The 20,844-nt window shown below is 48.0% G+C and overlaps 1 protein-coding gene across 3 annotated transcripts in view; it reads left to right on the forward strand.

Annotated features, from left to right (window-relative positions):
• The window catches only part of LOC138514148 (src substrate cortactin-like), a 524,537-nt gene that overhangs the window by 74,883 nt on the left and 428,810 nt on the right, over positions 1-20,844 (forward strand). Inside the window, exon 1 of one of the 3 annotated variants that reach the window (XM_069629450.1) lies at positions 5,715-5,734. The exons of the other annotated variants lie outside the window; for them this stretch is intronic. The gene's annotated coding sequence lies outside the window, so the exon portion shown is untranslated. Of the gene's footprint in view, positions 1-5,714; positions 5,735-20,844 lie in introns of those variants that run through there. 3 annotated transcript variants of the gene reach the window in all.

Consider the following 20,844-nt stretch of genomic DNA (forward strand, 5'->3'; position numbering starts at 1 on the left):
ACCTGGATGGGGAGACTGGGTACAATAGTCTCAAGAGGGTTATCCTGGGCAGATTGTGCCGGGAGAGCTGTCCGGCTAGATCTTGGGGAGATTGTGCCGGGACAGCAGTCCGGCTGGATCATGGGGAGATTGTGCCAGGACAGCTGTCCGGCTGGATCCTGGGGAGATTGTGCCGGGAGAGCTGTCCGCTGGGTCATGGGGAGATTGTGCCGGGACAGCTGTCCGGCTGGATCTTGGGGAGATTGTGCCGGGACAGTTGTCCGGCTGGATCCTGGGGAGATTGTGCCGGGACAGCTGTCGGGCTGGATCTTGGGGAGATTGTGCCGGGAGAGCTGTCCGGCTGGGTCCTGGGGAGATTGTGCCGGGACGGCTGTCCGGCTGGATCCTGGGGAGATTGTGCCGGGAGAGCTGTCTGGCTGGATCCTGGGGAGATTGTGCCGGAAGAGCTGTCCGCTGGGTCCTGGGGAGATTGTGCCGGGACAGCTGTCCGGCTGGGTCCTGGGGAGATTGTGCCGGGAGAGCTGTCCGCTGGGTCCTGGGGAGATTGTGCCGGGACAGCTGTCCGGCTGGGTCCTGGGGAGATTGTGCCGGGAGAGCTGTCCGGCTGGGTCCTGGGGAGATTGTGCCGGGACAGCTGTCCGACTGGATACAGAGCGTTGTAAGCAAATAGATCCAGTGCACGCCTCTCGAAGAACTGAAGGATACCATCACCATTTACTATTCTGCTCACTGAGAGTCATTTCAGTTAGTACTGATTCCCCTTTTATTTGTGTTTTTATTTAGAAAAGGTATACCCCTGAGGATGATAATGCACCAAAACGCATTGGGCCTGTCCTTGGAAGAGTGTGTCCCTCCACTTTGCTGCAATCCAACTGTAAATATTATCTACAACATGGATGTTTGTTGTTATAAGAACTTTTCTGAATATCTGTTTAGATACACATTCAAAAGCATTTGGCTATAAGAGAGCGCGCTCGGTTCTAGCATTTCTTGCCATCCGTAAACCTTCCCCATTCTCTTATTTTGGCCGATTATGTGCTCGTTGCCTTAATAAAAGTGAATTCTCGGAAATGTAGTTCTTTTATGATGCATGTCACCCAGGTGACAGTACCTACATGGCAAACATGATGGGAAAAACATGCTTCCTCATATCACGTAGTGATTGATTAGTATGCTCCCATCTATCTAACCACATACACCCCAACAAGCAAGACGATCACAGAAACATAGCACAGTGGGTTGTAGATCATGCGTGCAATTTCTTGGTCACAGTTACAATCATGGTTCGAAGGACATGGGGCATCACCCTTCCCGAGGTCAATACAAGGATCACAATTATGTAGGCTCATGATTACACACTCATTGGCATACAGATGTGGGGTCTGTTTATAATGGAAGGAACCGATTCTGGCATTAAACACCTGCAAAAGGAATGCTTTTGTCAAACTGCCATCTGCTACAGGTCTGCTGTGTGATAAAGGGCAGCCAGCGGAAACCTAGGGGCCAGGGTGTGCAGTTATGGTGGAACGTCGGGCCGTTCTATTCATTGGTTTGTGTAGCCGCAGTGGAGGTGTGCATGCAGTGTAACTGTTGATCAAGAACCTTTTGACGGCCACTATTGGTTGTAATGGTGACTGCTGCCTACGTTTGTCATCTAACATCTCTCTTCTACAGAAATATCTCCTCCATACGCAGACACATATGTAACCAGGCACTTGATGGCACTAACGCTTTTCAACCACCTGAGGCACTAGATTATGCATTTGCACTGTGAAATTATACTTGCGCGCTATCAGCGACACCAAATATAGCGCTGGAATGTACAGTCTGCAACCCATGTCATGTGCTTAGAAGCAGGTAGCACCAATCTACTGTAAAGCAATAAGGCTTACAGAGAACTCTGTTTCACCATGTCAGTGTAGAGATTTGGTTACCAGTTTAGATTTTTTATAATTCGCATAGTTTGCTTTCTTATACAATATTGAAGTTTCATTTTTCCACTATAAATACAAGACTACAAGTAGGGAAGTTGCAGGGGTGTGATCTTGGAGACATGCGGTAGTCTCCCAAACTTTACGTGGCACCGACTGGAATAACAAGAGAGGGGCTTCGATTCCAGCAGAGTTTTTAGTATTGTTGAGAGATTCGATGGCCTGTCTAACACTGCCAACCAGCCTTGGATTTTCCTTCAACAGTATTTTGCATTCTGGGACTTACAGTTTTCTCTTCCCATAAGCTCGAGCCTACAAGTCCCAATTGCCAAGTGCTGTTGTTTGTTAAAAATCAAAGACTGGCTATAGTGCCAGTAAGATAGCTCAGCAGCAACGTGCTCCCCTTGGAAGCAAGACTACACGGAGCCACACAGGTTCGATCCCTGGGTCCGTGCTTAGAAACCTCTGGGTATTAAGCGCATTATAAATAACCTATCATACCATACCATACCAGCTACCATCTAGTTTTCTTCTTTCCTGCCAGCATTCTATGGTGGTTGTTGAGCAGAGATATATTCCATGGGAGCCTTTCAGGCATAAGTAGTTCATCCTGCCTTGTTTGTCTCTTTGTGTTCTCGTACTGATAGTTTATGCCTATTGTTAAGATGGCTTTGGGAGGCCAACCTATCATGGCAGGGCTCGAAATTGAGAGGAGTTGGGAGCTACTTGTATCCTAGAAGAGCCTGGTAAGCTTGACACCAACAGCTACCAGGAGCTGTCTTTTGCTCTTGTGGTAGGTCAGTCTCATCATTCAGCAAGTTTTCTGTAAGGTCAGAAGGAGGAGACAGACCAATGGGGGACATGTTTCAACAAGGTTTGTTATGAAATAATAAAGATAATGCCTAACTTTCCTTATCCTTAGGGTTTCCCTGCCTAATACAACTAAACTAGGGTGTTCGTCGTCAATAGTGATGTCCAAAATCAGAAGACTGCCCTCGGTCCCAAATGCTAACCTAGTCTGACCCTACCACTAGTACTAAATCACAGAGAAGATCCAGGGGAATGACTCCCTTCTCCTGGATTGCTTGATCAGCACAGTTCGGACAGTTCTCCTCAATAGGGGATCTTTAGATAGCCCCTTGCAACTTCTTGTAATAAATCTTCCAGTTCCTTTAAGGGGCTCCTTCAGGCCCTTGAATAATAGTTCCTTTGGTTTCTCACAGTTCTCTCTGCACTTTCTTTACAGTTTAACTGTGTCTTTGTGGACCACTGGTAATTCAAAATACTCCTTCCTTCTATAGGACAAATGCGCTTGACCGGGATCTCCCTCCTTTCTTTACTCCTCCTTCTGACTGACCCAGCCAGGTGGACTCCTAATATGACTCTTATTCCTCTTATCTACTGGATTCTCACTCTGCTTGTAAGTTTGCCACTCACTGGGATGAGTATGATTAATCTAGTTATGCATCTTGTTCTCCTTATATGTTTGCCATTCACTGGGACGAGTATGAGTTGTCCCGTTATGATTCTCACCCTTCTTATGAGTTTTCCACACACTGGGATGAGTATGATTTAGTCCCCTTATTATTCTCACTCTTCTTATCAGTTTGCCACACACTGGGAGGAATATGATTACTCCACTCTTTAAATTCGGCTTTGTAATCTTTGTTGGTATCACAGTCCCTCTTTAGCATTGTGCCTGTTCCCCTGGGTCTCCTGTTCTCTCCTTTACCTGGCATGTAATGGGGGTGCATCACCAGTTCAGCGTTCTTTCTTGTTCCGCACTCTCTACTGTTCAGAATGGCTTCTTCTCTTTCTTCAGTTTTCTCCGGACACCCACTTTGGTGTCCCAAAGTGGTATCAGCTCCTTAAGGGTTACTCGATTCCTTTCCCTCTTGGCCACCAGCTCTAGTATCGGATTCCCTCCTGGGAAGTGCCTCAGTTTGGCAGGCCTCTCAGAGTCTGCTGCAGGCATGCTTCTCCTTCAGCACATCAGAGTTGGGGCTTTCCATCTGCCCTAAAAAAAGTCCCTCCTGGGACCAGCAGCCTCTGGACACTGCTGCTGTTGGCTGCTCACAGCTTAGTGCACCTCGGACACTGCCTTTGTCGCCTGGTTTGCCGCTATGCAAACCATGCAAACCAGCATTCTCCCTGAGTCACCGGCTCTTTTCAGCCAGCCGGTTTGAAACTCCCGGGTATCTCTCTCTGACTCTCTGACTCCTCCCATTTTTATCATGCAACGCTGGGGCTACACCAGCTTGTCAACATAATCCTTTCTTTTTGTCGGACTTCTGTTCTTTATTACTCTGTGGGATTTCTTTCTCACAGTATTTGATAGACAGACATTCTTCATTACTCCTGTGATCTTACTCTTCCCACTACCACACTGACCTCTTTCTTTAGTAATTACATTACACTAGTACATACAATAGGATTCTTTGTGTCTGTCATTTTCTACAGCTGGTCATTTGATAGAACTGGATTAGGTATGTGAGGGTAATGAAAAGGGAGATCCTCATTGGAAAGGGATTCCTTATCCCCAATAGGAGAGTCTCTCCCTGTGAGGTCCTGCTTACCGCCACCCCCAGGCGGAGTGTTGCGTAGTGGGCTCAACTCCCTTGCCTCACAGGAAGGGATTCTACCCTTGCGGAAAGTGACTGAATCCCTTGAATAGTCACACTCTCTGCACCAACGTATGCTGAGCAAAAATATGTAAGTGAATTTAACTGCATTTGGGACATTCCATAAATAAACATTAGGACACATTTAAACCATAAGGGGTCATACATTATGGACAAAATGAAATGTTTGTGTCTTACGTGGAGGTTAGATTTTTGGAACACTATGTACTAGCACCTTGTTATGCAGTGGTAGCTCCTGGTGACTGGTGACTGGTTAATGTTGGATATCAAGGAGCTGTTGTTAGCTCATGCTTCTCCAATCTTAATTTCGAGCCCTGCATGGTCAACAGAAAAGACACACAAGTCTAGCCAAACCCAAACAAGGTAGGTAGCAGTGCTGTAAGGCTCAGATTTAGGAGTGGGTATAAGAGTGGTCTAGGACCACAATGAGTCCACACAGAACAGCACCAGTAATTCCAGCTAGACATGTAAGTACACAAATATACCATGATTTACTATGACTTTAAAATACACACTATGCAAATGAAACCTCTAGGCAAATATTGTCGCACACTTACTGTAAAACAAATCTATACAGTTACACTTGGGAGAAGATAGAAATCCCTTGATTCAATAACGGTGACAAGGCCTAGAGACCAAAGGCAAGGCGACGCCAGCCTTCACTTCATTCCATGATTCCACCCGAGGCAGATTGCGCTTTCCTTTCACCATGCTCTCTCCTGACTACAAGAAGGAACATTTGGGCCCTTTGTAGCAACTGAGGTGTTCCTAGTCATTTCAAATAAACGATGGTTTCACTAATGTGGATTTATAGTGACCAAACATTATGTAAATGGTCTACACTGAAATGCATTATGTCTTTTTGCTCTCATGCTTATACATTGTGGATAGCCTGAAAATTGGACTGGATTTTCAAATACTGTGGGTTGATGAGCTCAGCCTGTTTGCAACCTCGAATGAGGAACATGCACAAAGAAAACAGCAGTTCTTACTCATTTCCTTTCCACAACAGGTTCTCCAAACCACTTCCGGCTGTAGTGAGAATGAATATGTGTACCCAACACAAGGCCCTTTAAGACGAGGTAGCAATACTTTGAGATAGATGGGGATGCAGAATATACTCAAACATCAATAATCAGACTGACTCAGGAAGTTGGCAAAGTAAGTTTGTTTTATTTGCAATTGTCTAAAACAGAGAGTATAATGAACATCAACAAACATACGCTTGATCTGCTCACTCAGCGAGTTTCATAAAAAATACAGCTTATATGGTAAAAACTCATCATCATTGACGTCAATCTACGTGGCAAACTGCAAAAACGTACTTGGTAAAGTGATAGGTTTAGAGGAACATCTAAGTATACATTCCATACTTGTCAGGGAAAGTGATTGGGTCTCTAAAATCAGCCGGGCAACTAATCCCTCCTCTAGTGCAAGTCACTATGAACATCATCAAATAAACAATGTCCTATTGGTTTTGTCACGAACTGATGGACTATGCCTTCTTTTTCCAGCTAGTGAGCAGCTATAGTAAGATGGAAATGCCCATATTTTGAATATAACTCCACTGCAAATCGAGCTAAGTGAAGCTTCCACATCTCACCAGCTGGTCAAGCCAAAACACGCAAGAAACAGTGTATGAAACGATTTTGAATACACAGCATCTTTACAGGAACCTGATGAAATTGCCATTACCATATACGACCCAAAGAAATTGAGAAATTCTAAGATGTTCGATTAATGGGAAAGTATTTACTACGAAAAAACAAATTTGTCCCTGTCCTGAAGACGGCCATACTAACAACAAGACCAACGGCACCAGAGAGAGTCCCGTATGTGTCAAAAGGGCCGAAACATATGTCGACATGCCAATAAGAACTTGTGTATTTGTAGATTCCTATCTCTCAGTTTGAACAAATCGGAATAGGACAGCTGGCGTGTATTATACAACTCGCAGCTACCCTATATTAATGCAAGCTGACTTAAACAGAGTGATTAATAAATCAAACACAGAATTAGATCATTCGCTCTGGTTAAAAAACCTTGAAGGTAAACATCACAAGTTGGGAGACTGCAATATACTTTGATTCTTCCTAGTAACTATATGTGTGTATACCATCAGTAATACATACTGCTCTTCCCATTTCCTTTCTGTCTGATATTGTGTAAGACTTGGTGGACCGTCACCTGCTAGACTGTAAGTGATTAGCACAGCTTGTTTTTTATGTGTTTTTTATGTGTTTTTTATAGGTTTTTTTAGTTTTTGTATATCTACGATTTGAATAATAAATTGAAAAGTAAAAAGTAAAATACCTGTGTTTATTAGGTGTGGTATGTGTAATCTTAAAATTAAATGAGGTTACCTTGTATATAACCTAGTGTGACTTAGGGTCTTTAGGTAGGGGAAGGCGAACTATCACCCCTTGCTCTTTACGTATCAGTCTCCCGCTGATAGGGCCACCCCCCCCCCCCGACAACAAAAAACTGGGTGTACCCAATTTTGCAATACTGGGAGCTTAGGCATTCAGCAAAAGAGATACACCTCTCTTCAGACACTATCAATGGAATGCTGAACCACATCCACACACAACTCTTCCCCTACAGCTGCACCCAGCACAACACAGACCCCACAAACATAGCTTGTAAGACCCTTTGCCTACTGATTTCTTGCAAAAGTGTCTGTGCGAAATCGAATCTGGATACCAAGGTCAGACCACTTTGTCATCCCCGTTACTCACACTCTCACACAACACCAGCAGACCATCTCACCACTTGCCACACAGCCCCTGGGCCCTCACAGCCAGGCAAACCAAACACAGCACAGACAGGGCTCTTGCCCCACTCTAACCATCCACCTCCTCAACGCCTACTTCATCATACTCCTCAACTATTACACCATCATCCAGGCACGCGACCAAATACCCCTTTCAAAAAAACAGAAACACCACAACCACCACCGCAAGCCCTAGCCCAATGACGCCTTCCTCACCATCAAACAGGAAGACAGATGTCTTGAAAGGTTGTGACAATAGAATGGAATCAGTCACTTTCATCGCATCGCATCCCATCTCACCTTATCCTGTTTACCACATTTTTTTACCACTGCTTTTTTCTGCTGTTACTAAACTTTATCTTCGAATAGGTGAGCCGCCAATGCTGGGCTGAAAAAAGTTCTTCCATTCCGACCGAATAATTTCTTCCTGCTCATGCCCGACACGTTCTGGTCTCCTCTTTGGAAGGCAATGCCCTGGAAAGTGTGATAGAGAGGGAGTGCTCAACACACTGATGAAAATAATGTATTTTGCCTGCGACTAGTGTTTCTGTTTATTTTAATGCGCAGACCTTTCTTTATAGTACAGAAACCAGAAAAGAATAACAGAAACTCACATGTGGGCAGGAATACGAAAGGACCCTTTACATACACAAAGCCAGCCCTGGTCAAAGTGGTAGGTTTTGCGGACATGCCAACTGGACATGTCGAATGACCATAGCCAGGTACATGGAAGATTACTGGAAGTTGGCATTTCCCACTTCCTTGTGACCCATAAGGAAATGTATCAACGGTTGCCATCTGTCTAGGGAAAGTAAGCAGTAACCTTTAGCAAAGCAGAAAAAAGCAGCCCACAGAGGACCTCTTCCTTTGTGTGCGGAGCAACTTCCGGTATTAAATAAACCGTGACCACTGCCTGCACCCCCAAAGTAATCTTTACAATGAGGCGAGTGACAGCGCAAGCCGCACTGAAAATAAAATTGCAGGGACATTAGCCTCCTGCCCTTGCTCGCCTCGGTGGCTACATTCATTGCTGTGCGCAGGAGGCTCACATGCACACGTTTGATATGATATATTTTATTTGTATTGCGCTCATACACAAGTGTTTCAGAGCACAACGAGGCAGGTAGGGGAACAAAACAACTATCTTACTAGGCCCAGTGACATTGAGAACGCTGATTGGATTGTTAGAATGTATACTCCTGCAGGTATGGGAAATGTAATCTTCAGAAGACTGAGGAAATTGAAGATATTTAATAAAATCTGGAGGAAATGTCTTGGTGTGTACTAGTTCCGTTTCAATTCTGATTTGACTGGGTTAGGGTGGGGGGAGGATTTGGATGGGCTCTGTGAAACTTTTCATTGTTGTTAGCTGATTTCATAGGTCTTTCTATTTTCTTTGTTACTTGTCATGTTACTTCTGTTGACTATGCTGTTTGTCGTATACCCCTTTCATTGAATAAATAAACAAGGTTAAAAAAAAAACAAGTGCAGGGGAGAGGTAAAGGGGAAAGTGCAAGGGGTAGGGGAGGAGTGGAAAGTGCTGAACACAGGATAAAAATAGCAGCTGGTAGTGCAGCCAACGGGTAGCAGGTGCAAGGTTAAAGCGCAGACAAGGGGTGTCTAATAAGTGCAAGGTTAGGGGACTGTAGGGTTGCAGATACAGACCCAAGTGCAAGGGTTGCCAGGAGGCAGTGCAGGTGTGTGGCTGTGTGGGCAGTGACCTGGGCGCGAGAATGAGAGGGTAACCAGGTGCCCAGTGCCGAAGCAGACAGATCAGCAGGGGAGAGGAAGAGCAAAGGTAGAACCAAAGAGGAAGGTCTTGAGGTGCTTCCGGAACCAGAGATGGTTCTCCTCAAGTCTCAGAGAGGCAGGGAGGCTATTTCAGAGGGAGGCCCTAGCCGAGGAAAGAGATCTACCCCAAACTCGTTGCTTGGAGAAGCGACTGACCCTGAGGGAGTGGGAGGAGCGAAGAGCTTGAGTAGGAAGGTATTTAAGGAGGGCGAGTTGAAGGTATTGTGGACCTAGGCCCCAGAAAGCCTTGTGGACAATGCAAAGAGTCTTGAATTCAATACTTGCAGCCACTGGGAACCAATGAAGAGATTTCAGGGCTGGAGAGATATGATCCCAGGGCTTGAGGTCAAGGACAAGTCTTGCAGTCCTGTTCTGGATGAGTTGCAGAGGGCAGAGGGTAGAAGCAGGCAGATTTAGAAAGAGGCTGTTGCAGTAGTCCAGCCTAATGAGAACCAGAGCTCTAGAGACAGTGAGCTTCTGGGGGAAGGGGAGGAAAGGAAGAATACCTCTGAGGAGGAGCAATTGGTAGTTTGCCTTCTTAGAGATGTCAGAGATATGAGGAGAAAAGGAGAGTTTGGAGTCGAAGATGACCTAGAGGTTCTTAGCCTCACAGCTGGGAGCAGGAAGAGGGCCAAGGTAGGCCAGCCATAGAGTAACAGGAAAGGAGGGTGCAGGTGTGCCGATGAGGAGAATCTCAGTCTTATTGGCGTTAAGGCAGAGATAATTGGTGGAACACCACTCCTGGGTGGCAGACAGACAGTCAGAGATGAGAGAAGGGGAAGAGGTGGCAGAGGGAAGCCTGAAAGCGAGCTGAGTGTCGTCTGCATAGCACTGAAAATTGGAGCAGAGAGCAGCAATGTGGTGGGCGAAAGGTGCCAGGTATTGGTTGAAAAGCTAGGGACCGAAGTCTGAACCCTGGGGAACACCACAGGTATAGAGTGAGGTAGAGGAAAGGAAGGACCAAAGTTGAACCTGGGAGGGTCGATCAGAGCGGAAAGAGGTCAGCCAGGACAGGGCCTGATCAGTGATAGCCAGGTTATCCCTGAGACGGTTGAGCAGGATGGCATGGTAAAAGAGAGATTGAGTAGGATGAGGACAGATGGGATGTTAGAGTCGAGGTTGGAGAGCAGGTCTTCTCGGATGTTCAGGAGAGCATTTTCCGTGCTTCTGCTGCTCTGAAGCCAGACTGATGGTCATGGAGACAACCAACAGAATCAGTGGGAAGATTAAGCTGGGAGATTGCCAGCTTTCCCGGGAGTTTGCCCAGGAAATGAGTGATGGAGATTGGGCGATAGTTAGCTGGGCATGAGGTGTCGGCTGTGGGTTTCTTGATAAGGGGGTGCTCAAGAGAGTGCTTCAGAGGGCAGGGGAAGGATCCAGAGGCGAAGGAGAGGTTGCAGAAGTCGGCCAGAGCAGGAGCAAGGGTGTCAATGTGGTCCTTGATGGTGTTGGATGAACAGGGAAGAACCTGTTTTGGCGAGACTTTCATAGATCGGCCTTGTCTGGAGATCTCATCAGGGGAGAACAGAGGAAAGGAAGAGAAAGAGGGAGGGGGTGGCTGCAGGAGGGCTAGAGGTAGCAGAGAGAGAAGGGGAAGAGGAGGAGAGGACGAGAAGGTGGACAGGATGTCCTGGTATTTTTTAGATGAAATGAGAGGCAAGGGCTGTGCAAATGGTCTGGGAGGCAACAGGAGAGGTAGAGACTGCAGTAGTGTTGGCAAGCTCCTTGCAGATTTTAAAGAGTTCGGCAGAGTTGTTAGATGCCGCAGAGACGCAGGCTTGGATGTGGGCTCACTTCTTATTTCGGACAAGGAGCCGGTATTGCCTTTGGAGCAGGAGGCAGGCCAGTTTGTCAGAGGATGTACAAGAAGTCCGCCATTTACTCTCAGCCACCTTTCTCTCGCGCTTAAGGGTAGCTAGGCCAGAGTCGTACCAAGAGTTACACTTGGCTTTGGGCTTCAAGCAGATCCTCATGGCAGGGCCAAGAACATCAAGAGTATCAGAGATAGAAGAGTAGAGCATGGAAAGGGCTACGTCAGGGTGTGAGTCAGCCAGAGGGGGAGGAGGGGTAGAGAAAGTGGTGGCAAAAGCCTCAACTGACACACGCTTCATGGGTCGGAAGACCGAGAAGGTAGATGACAGTGTTGGATTTGGCTTGGCCTGAGGGGTAGAAAGGGAGATATGGGAGCAAAGGAGGGAGTGATCACTCCAGGAGAGAGGAGTGGTCAAAGTGATGGTGAGGGGGAGATCAGAGGAGATCAAAACATTCATTGTATGCCCTGCAGAGTGAGTCGGGCCAGAGGGGAGAATAGAAAGAGAGAGAGAATTGCAGAGGTTCGTGAAAAAGTCAAGAGGAGGAACAGGGAGCATCCAATGGATGTTGAGGTCCTCAAGAAGGAGGAGTTGAGTGGTTGAGATCAGGAGGGAGGAGGAGAGGTCCACCCACTCAGAGAGGAAGGAGGTGATCTGACGAGGTGGCCAATAGATAGTAGCCATGGTAAGAGAGTGGCCAGGAGAGAGAGAAAGCCTGAAGACAAGGCATTCGAAAGAGGAGTAGGCCTGCATAGGAATAACAGAGGCAGGAATCCATTCCAGGAAGATCAAGGCTACACCCCCTCTGGAACGGTTGGATCTGTGCGTGTAGAGGACCTTGTAGCCCTCAGGCAGGAGAGTGTCAAAGCTTGTGACAGAGCTGGCCGTGAACCATGTCTCAGTGAGACCGAGGACATCGAGGTCAAGTTCTTCCAGGAGGCGGCAGATGTCACGGGAGTGTTTGACGGCTGATTGAGAGTGGCAATGTGGAGAAGGCTGCCATCTTTGAAGGACTTCCGGGGAGGGGTACAGATCAGAGGTACACCCTGCGGAGGTGTAGAAGGAGGTGTAGACAGAGCCCAAGGGGGGCAGGAGAGGAAGGAGGAGAGGGTAAGGTAGCCAAGGAGGAGAAAGAGGGGGGAGGTAATGAAGCAGAGGAAGGGAGAGAAGGGCCTGCGGGAGAAGAAAGGAAATTGATGAGGAGTGGGAAGCATCTATCAAAGAGGAGAAGGTTGGCTTGAGGGCCTTGGACCAAGACTGTGCCATTTAGGTAGATGTTAATGATGACCTTAAAAGAGTGGAAGGGGGCCAGGAGGGCCTCCCAGCGGGTGCCACCATTAATGGGAGAAGAAGAGAAAGGAGAGAGCACAGAGACCATATGAAGTGTCCATAGATCTGGCGAGGGAATGACAAAGAGGATGTCGGTGAGGGTCTGTCTAAAGGATGCGCTGGAATAGGAGTCAGCGATATGGAGACAGGGGTTAGAAACCAAGATATCTTTTTTGAACTTCTTCCTGCCAGACTTAGTGAGAAGGGAAGGATAGTCGATGGTGAAACAGTTAGAGAAGATAGGAGAAACAGAGAGCGCCACGGGTGAAGTATAGAGAGAGAGAAGGGGGGATCAGGGAGGGAGGATCAGGATAGGAACAGCGGGGCAGAGTAGCACAATGCAGTCACTAGGCCAAGCTAAATGCAAATTGGTAGCAGTAGGCAAAACACAGCTAAATTCAAATTGGTAGCAGTAGGTGAAACATGCTAAATTCAAATTGGTAGCTGTAGGTGAAAACACAGCTAAATTCAAATTGGTAGCAGTCGATGAAACACAGATAAATTCAAATTGGTAGCAGTAGGAGAAACACAGCTAAATTCAAATTGGTAGCAGTAGGTGAAACACAGCTAAATTCAAATTGGTAGCAGTATGTGAAAACAGCTAAATTCAAATTGGTAGCAGTAGGTGACAATCACAGTGCAATCACAGGCTGTAAGAATGGGAGCCCAGTTGAGAAAGAGAGAGGGAGGGAAAGTCAGAGGGGTAGGAGAGTGCTGGGTAAGAGGAGACTAACCCATTGTTATGGGGGTATAAAGTCACAGTAGTTCAGGCTCCACTAAAGAGTGTGGGAGTGACATCCTCAGTGTTTTCATGACAGGGTGTAGGAAGTCCTCACACAGTGAACCGGCAGCGGACAAGGAGCAGACAGAGCCTTAAGAAGTGGGCCTTTGGAGAAGGGGGCCGGCTAAGGCCTGCCAGTGCCTGGTAGGCCAATAATATTAGTAGTTTCATCGTTATTAGTCACAAGCCACTCCAAAAAACATGCACACACCTTTAAAATATCATTCTTTGCCCCTTCATCTACAGGGTAAAATACATGCTTTCAAACAGGGAGGATCTTGGAGCGGCTTTTAGGGTTGGGGCTGTGTCAGTGGCATGCAGCTTAGCTCACATGATTCTCTCTCCCCACCCATGCGAACTTGGGAAGGCGACTACCCGCTGGGAAGTCTTCAGCAGGGCAGTTTCTAGCCAACGTGGTGCCCAGGGCGAAACATCAGAATGCACCCCCACAGACTGGCGCACGTCACTCCCAAACTACACCTCTGTCGTGTGACAAAACCCCTCCTCAATATATATAAATAATTGCTATATAAATGAAGATGGTTTCATTACATTGTAATTCAAGTACTTTTTCAATATAACATTTTATTTGCATTTTAACATTACAACGGTACATCAGACATTTCATAAGATTTTGCTACAATTTCTTGCAAGCTGAGTTCACGTTTAGCTAATTGTCCATCTGTGTGGGCGGGCTTTGGGCGTTGGGTTCTACTTCCGTTCGGTCCCTAATGATGTAGGGTGGGGAAGGGAGTTCTGTTGCTGTGACGCTTCTGAGTTCTTATTTAACCCAACCAGTGGGTGACAGGGGGTCTGCGGGATAGAGTTGGAAATTGTTCTGCGAAGTCCATGAATGGGGCCCATGTGTTCTGGAAGTTGCAATTCAAGTACTTTACAGAAGAATTCTAATGTGAAAATACAGCTGTTGCTGCCCAATTAAAAGATTTTTCTGTCACCTGCTCTTAGGGAAGGCCTTGCCTGAATGCAGTTTCAAACTGTCCATACCGGCACACTGTGGTGGAACAGCCTACCGGGGTCTGAGCGCCCACTGACCTGGCCCTGTGTTGCAGGTGTCTTGTTCGTACCATCTCACTTGTATTTCTCATGGGGCAATAGTAGACTAAACATATGAATTATTTTCTCATAGAAGGTTATCATTCCAAGATGGACAGTCTGGTACACTCTTATTGTACTCTTTCAAAATACCTCTCTGAGATAAGGAAAGGCAACAAATAGCACCAGTGAGGATTCCATTATGCTGTGCATTAAAGCACAGAGCATTTTTGGACTATAACAGTGATCTGAAATGTATACATTTGATAAACAAGTCTGTGATAAAAAGGATTTTATGTGTGAATCTCTAAATTCATAACAGATGCATGGCTTGGTGCTCACATCACTGTTCACAATACTCACACGGACATTAACATTTGTGTAACCATGAACCATACATGCTCATTAGGACCTCATACGTTTTTGGATGCGAGTATACAATGGCTGCAACATCAGCCACTGAAATGGAGGTACAAGGGGTCTTTTGCTTCTTGTTTCTGAAATATTTTAGAGGAGGACGGGCTGGGTCTCACTGTGGGCATGCCCAACCCCAATACAGAAACATCTTTCAGGAATTATATCTACAGATAGGGCAGGATACCGCACAAGAGAAACCCAATAAGCAATGCACAAAAAGGCTACAAAGAAAGGGTTGTACCTCTTTCAAACTTTAGCCTGACCAGTAATAAACAGATGAAGCATTTTAAACAGAACTGGCTTCTGATGCATGGTAAAGGGTCCACAGTTCCTCAGCCACTACCTCCTCACAATTACGCAGGCCTCAGGGGTTATTTTGGCAAAAAAGAGCAGGCCCATGCTTTATCTAACAGAGCTGGCATTAGCATCTCTTATTAGTGCTGGCCTGTAGCTAGTGAAAATCATGGGGTGTCGTTTAGAAAGGGAGTTTGGTCTAGTGGATTTACAATTTGAGGCAACTTCTTTGATTGCTTTATGTGTTTAAGTGTGGGCACAGTATGGCATGCTCGTCAGAGCCACATACACAAACATCCCATTGTGCTCTTGTATGGACATTGGACAAAAACAGGAATATGTTCTGTTACATAAGGGAGCACCACATAGACGCCATTAACCAACATTGCAGCAAACTTATCACTGCATTGCTTGTATCAGTGAGTTTGGGGTATTCAGGGACATTTTCACTGCGACTGGGTTATGAATCTATGAATATATTTAATTACACAGTATGTGGCATGGGGAGTGTCATAGGAGTGAGCCCACTCCTCCTTAGGTAAGTTATGAATCAAATGACACTGCTAAGACTGCGCCATTCCATTTTTTATTGTTACTTTTTATGCCCTTTGGCTTAAACTTGTTTCGGACTAGGGGCCTTTTTCAAAACCGGACATAAACCCAAAACCTCGTAGCTCCGTGAATTAAGAATGTTCAAGGGATTAACCCGGGATTGATGCACCATTGAACATTAAACCACCATCCATTTGCAAGAAGCAAGTTTATAGATGTCTGGGCTTATGTCCGGTTTTCAAAAAGGCCCCAAGGCCGAACACGTGTAAACCAAAGGGCATAAAATGTAACAATAAAAATTTGCATGGCGCAGTCTGCACAGTGTCATTTGAATCATATATCACTGCATTGAGGTGCCATGGACTACTGTCTGCACAGTTACACATAGACTCTACTTTCCTACTCAAGGTTCCAGGTGACATTGAGTTGCCATCTAGTGTGCGCACTAGGCAGTGGCTGGCTTGTTTAGACAATTAAAAGACCTTTGATGCTGGGGGGCGCTGTTGAGCAGCCGACAAGATGGCCGCTTAGCGTCTAAGCTCCGTGACCCGCGAGCTATAATCCACCGGAATCAACGGTTCTAAAGATAATTTCTTGCTGAGACCCCACGCATCCTGCTGCCCATTGCCGCTGCTACACACTGCATTGTTTCTGGGCGAAAACGGACATCGGGGGCCATCGCTGCCGCCTGTGAAGGCCTCCGGCCCGCGTGACGCTGATTGCGGCCCATCCCCCTTCATCGGCCGCCGGGGTTCGCGCTCCTGCGGCTCGGAGTGCGGCCGCCTGGGCCGCCTCCTCTCTGCCCTCCTGCCCCCCGTGTGCCATCAACATCCGCGGCCCGCGCTCCGCCTGCGGGGCCGCGCCGGAGCTGGTGGCCGCCCGGCGAGGCACCACCTCTGAACGCTCCTGCCTATCGGTGAACGGAGGGCGCCGGCCCCCAGCAGGCGAAGTTACAGCGGGGGCTGCCGGAGCGGCCACCGTGCAGACACCGCCCGAACGCCCCGCCGCCTGCGCCACTGGTCCCATGTGACGGCGCGGCCCTGCACGATCCAGCTGCCTGCTCTGGCTCAGGGGCTCCGCCGACTGCTCTGCTGGTTCCCTCCGCTGGCCTCGGCGCGGGGCTGTTTTCGGGCCCTGGCTGAGGCTGGGGGGCCTGATTCTGCCTGGACACACTGCTGAAGCTGGTGGCCCTGCTACGGCCCGGATGAACACCGGCTCTTCGACTCACAGGGTCCCAAGGTGAGGAGGGTGAGGGATCTGGCCGCTGCACATCTGGCCCGCCTGCTCCGCCTCGTATCTGGGCTGCGCCTCTGCCATTTTGGGGGTGAAGTGAACCCCAGACTCATCTTGCCCCCCTGTGACCACTCTCTTGCTGCTGGGGCCACCCTGGGTGTCCAATACTCTGCTCTTATTGGGGCTCCCGCTTACTACGCCCTGGGGTACCCTGCGCCCCTGACTCTGCTGCTTGCTACTACTGGCCGCCTCGGCCCGGGCCCCTCAAGTGGACTTGTCACCCCGGAACACGCCAAGTGTGGGTGCTTCTTGCATTCTCCTCCCAGGCAGCAGCCGCCCCGTCACTGATCACGGCTCGAGCCCCTCTCTAAACCCCATTCCTGCCTCCCTGCGGAAAATACTCACTCTCTCTTCAAGGCGCTCCCCGAGTATGTCCGGCAAGGCACGCGGGGCCAATAAGGCTGGGGCAATGGACAAGTTTGCCAAAGCCCTAGCCAAGCAAGACCAAGCTGGGGCTGCCCTTCTTCCTGACGACTCGGATGTTTCCTCTTGCCCCCCTCAGCCAGACCTTACGTCGCTCATGGAGTCTATGGCCAAAAACTTTGCGTCATTTCACAAAAAATTAGACAACATAAATGCCAACGTAGCCTCCCTACGCACCAAATTGGATCAGCATGGCACCAGGTTAGGTGAGGCCGAGACTAGGATTGGAACAACTGAGGATGAGGTGCACGTGCTCCAGAATACGGTCTCGGACTTGGTGCGAGATATGAAATAGGTCAAGGCGAAGTGCGATGACTTGGAATCTAGGTCCCGCAGGAATAATATCCGCATCGTTGGGGTTCCTGAGACAGCCCTCAAGGGCAAAATGGAACTCGCAGTCGAGGCCCTGCTGAGAGACCTCCTGGGAGATCCTCAACTTTCCCCCTTCTTTACTATTGAGCGTGCTCACCGCTCACTGGCCCCTCGCCCCAAACCGGGCGACTTCCCCAGACCAATTATAGCCAAGGTTCTCAGCTACAGGGACAAAGACCACATCCTACGGTTGGCTCGCGAAAAAGGGGAACTAAGACTTGAGTCCCAGATCATTCGCATCTTCCCGGACTTCTCTGTCAGTGTTCAAATGGAGCGCAGGCAATTTAATGGAGTGAAGAAGATGCTCAGAGAGAGGAAGGTGGAATATGCCATGTTATTCCCCGCTAGGCTGAAGCTCAACCACCGTAATAAACTGTACTTTTTCACTGTCCCAGAGGAGGCGGTGAAATTTGTCGAGGCTCATATTCCTCTCACGGGCCCTGGAGCCGATCCCGTTGATGAGGATTGAGCTGGCCTGAAACACACCTGATACCTGCCTCATTGTGGTACCGGTACCACGCCTGTTCTTTGTGATTTACTTGTAATTTCATGTATCCTCCTGTTGTGAATGCTCCTTTTGTCGTAACTCATTGTTGAATTTTGAGACAAGCTACGAGGGTCACAGATGTGTAGTCCACGATATATGGCACCTATACATTGACTATCTACCCCTACAGCCCCTGCTCACTGGGCCCTACTATGCGGTCTCCTCTCACGATTTAATTTAATCACCGCTATACACTATTTGTTGTACTCCACCGTTCAACTATGTTGACCGGGTTCACGGCAGCAGCTACCCCCGCTGCAGTTGCAACGCCGAGTTCGGCTTGTTCAGTTCATGGGCTGCCCCCCTGTTTGGTTTGGGGGTTGAACCAGCCACGTTGGGCTTGGTACGAACGCCATGAGAATTTGGGTGGGTTTCTGGGCACTGCTAGGTTGGGGGTGGCAGTGAAGGAGGGGGGAGGTGTTATTTGGGGATGTTTTATTAACAAAAAAGGTGAGACAGGGGCAGCTTTTGAAATGACACATCAGGCCACCGCACTAGCGGCCGGCATCTGTTTGGCAATGTTTGATACACACTACTCGGATCCCCCCTAAATTGCTATGAATGGCCATTAGGCTAATGTCCTGGAATATCAGGGGGCTCAGCAACTACACCAAGGCACGCAGGGTCACGGCCTACGTCCAGAGGCACGGGGTCAAGATACTCTTCCTACAGGAAACTCATGCCCTTGCACAACTATCGTCCTCGCTCGCTGTTAGGCAGAAACCTGTGCAGTTCCCTTGGGGAACACTGCAAAAGATTTAAGACTACAGGTAGAGCAGTAAACCCCTTTGGTAGCAGTCTGTACCACCCAGATTTACCTGGTAGCTGTGGCTGAGCAGTCAGACTTCTCTCAAGAAGAGTTAGGCAGTATGTAAAGTATACACAATATGTACCAAAACACAATAGCACAAGCAAACACTGACCAGAGCTTGGTTTCAAAAGTATATAGTTATTTATTTAAAATACACATAAGTTAAAAACACTCTAGCAAAAATATAGTAAAAGCACTTCAACACAGTTATACTGAAAGTAAATTCAATCCTTTCTCCTATCTAGACAACTCTAGGTTAACACCACTTAATTAAAACAGAGGTGAGTGCTTAACGTTAGATGACACTCTAGTAGTTTCCAAGAAAGGGAGAGAAAAAGCAGAAATAGGTTAGACACACCACTCTAAGGTCCAGAACACTTGCAATAGGCTTAAAGAAGAATAAAGTCACAGGTGAGCAAAAGTCACTAGGCAGGGCCCACTCTTAGAGTAGCCGGAGCGAAAATGTGCCCAAGATCACACTGTTAGTTAGAGATTCAAAGTCTTGCAAAGAGTCAAAAAGAGTTTAGAGTGGCTCAGAAAGTTTTAGCCAAAGTGTCCCAGGCACTCCCAGGTTCGAAAGCCGGGGACTAAATCTACCCCGTACAGTCGGTAGCAAGGGAAGCCAGGCGGAACACAGTACCTTAAGCGGAAAGGATCCTCCAGCGGGGGCAGTTGTTCCAGGCAGCGACAGCAAGGCTCGACGTCGGTCAGGGGAGAAGAATATCTCGCTGAAGAGCAGAAGAGAAAGGTCGTAGCACTGCCCGGGAAGAAACCAGCCGCGGAGTCCTCCGGTTAAAGGGTTGGTACCGACTTTCGCGGTATGGGGGTAAAGTGTGGTATTCCGGATGCCGGGGTGCTTGGCACAGGCAAGGCGGCCACGAGATACCTCAAAAGGACGGAAAGAAGGCGAAAACTGGTTGTCCCCACCAGTCAAGGGAAGGAGCCACTCCGTTAAGAGTTCTCCTCGGTCGTCGGGAAAAAGTGGTGAGACGGTTCAGCAGGGCTCCACCGGGTGGTGTCGTCGAAGCAGGTCGGCTCAGCTCTTCCCTCGTCGGATTCTTGGTCCTGTGGCGACTTCTGAAGTCCCAGTCCCCAAAGCCCTGCTTTTATGCAGCAAACCCCCATTCACCCAGCCTAGCTGTCACTCAAACATGCTAAGTGGTGAGCCGGGCGGCTCACCACTTGGGCCAATCAGGACGGAGTGCGACTTGAGTTACCAAGGTAACTCAGTCCAGGGTGCCTAAATCCCCCTCCACCCCTCCTAAGTACCCCAGACAGAGTGGCACCACTTTGGAGGGCTTCTGTGGAGAAGCCCGCCAAAAGTGGAACAAAGGGCTCCACTTTGGGTCAGAGTTACAGAGGCGAACACCAACGCCATTTTAGAATCAAGTTTTGGCAAAAAGTCCCAACCGGAGTTATAAAAATAAATATATAAACCGGCGGTATGTTTAAGGCTACCGTAAATAAATAATTAAATGTGTTAGCCTAAAACAATGGGAAATCCCATAGGGAAATATTCGCGGTCGAATATAAAAAGTAGTTTCCACTGCCACCAGCCAAAACTCGATCAGGGGGGACGGAGACGTGCCCCCTCGACTAACAGACCCTGGGGCAATCGAATTGCCCCAGCCAGTACGTCCACAATATGATGGTTTGTACTGGTTCTGTTCAGGATTCAAGACTAGCAAAGTCTTTGGTGACTTTACATGCCCTGGGAGACAGTAGTCAGTCCCAGGGTATGGAGTCTATGTTGGGGAGTCCCTAGGACACCCCTGGGTCACGGCACAGAGGGTGCTGTGTGACCCACATCACAAAAATACATGAGGCCCTATGGAGTAAGAGACCCCATAGCCCATTCAACACAAGGTTTAACCAAGAAAACACACTTCAACATGTCCAAGAGTGAGGGTAAAAGAGTCTCACTCTTGGCAGGAGAAAAAAATTAAACCCCAGAAATCCAGCAAAGCTGCTGGGGGACTCACTAGGTAGGGAAATTCAGCCTAAACAGAGAATTCTCCCTAACA

This window comes from Ambystoma mexicanum, chromosome 12 (assembly GCF_040938575.1).
Source record: "Ambystoma mexicanum isolate Mex_15411 chromosome 12, UKY_AmexF1_1, whole genome shotgun sequence".
NCBI classification, from domain to species: Eukaryota; Metazoa; Chordata; class Amphibia; order Caudata; family Ambystomatidae; genus Ambystoma; species Ambystoma mexicanum.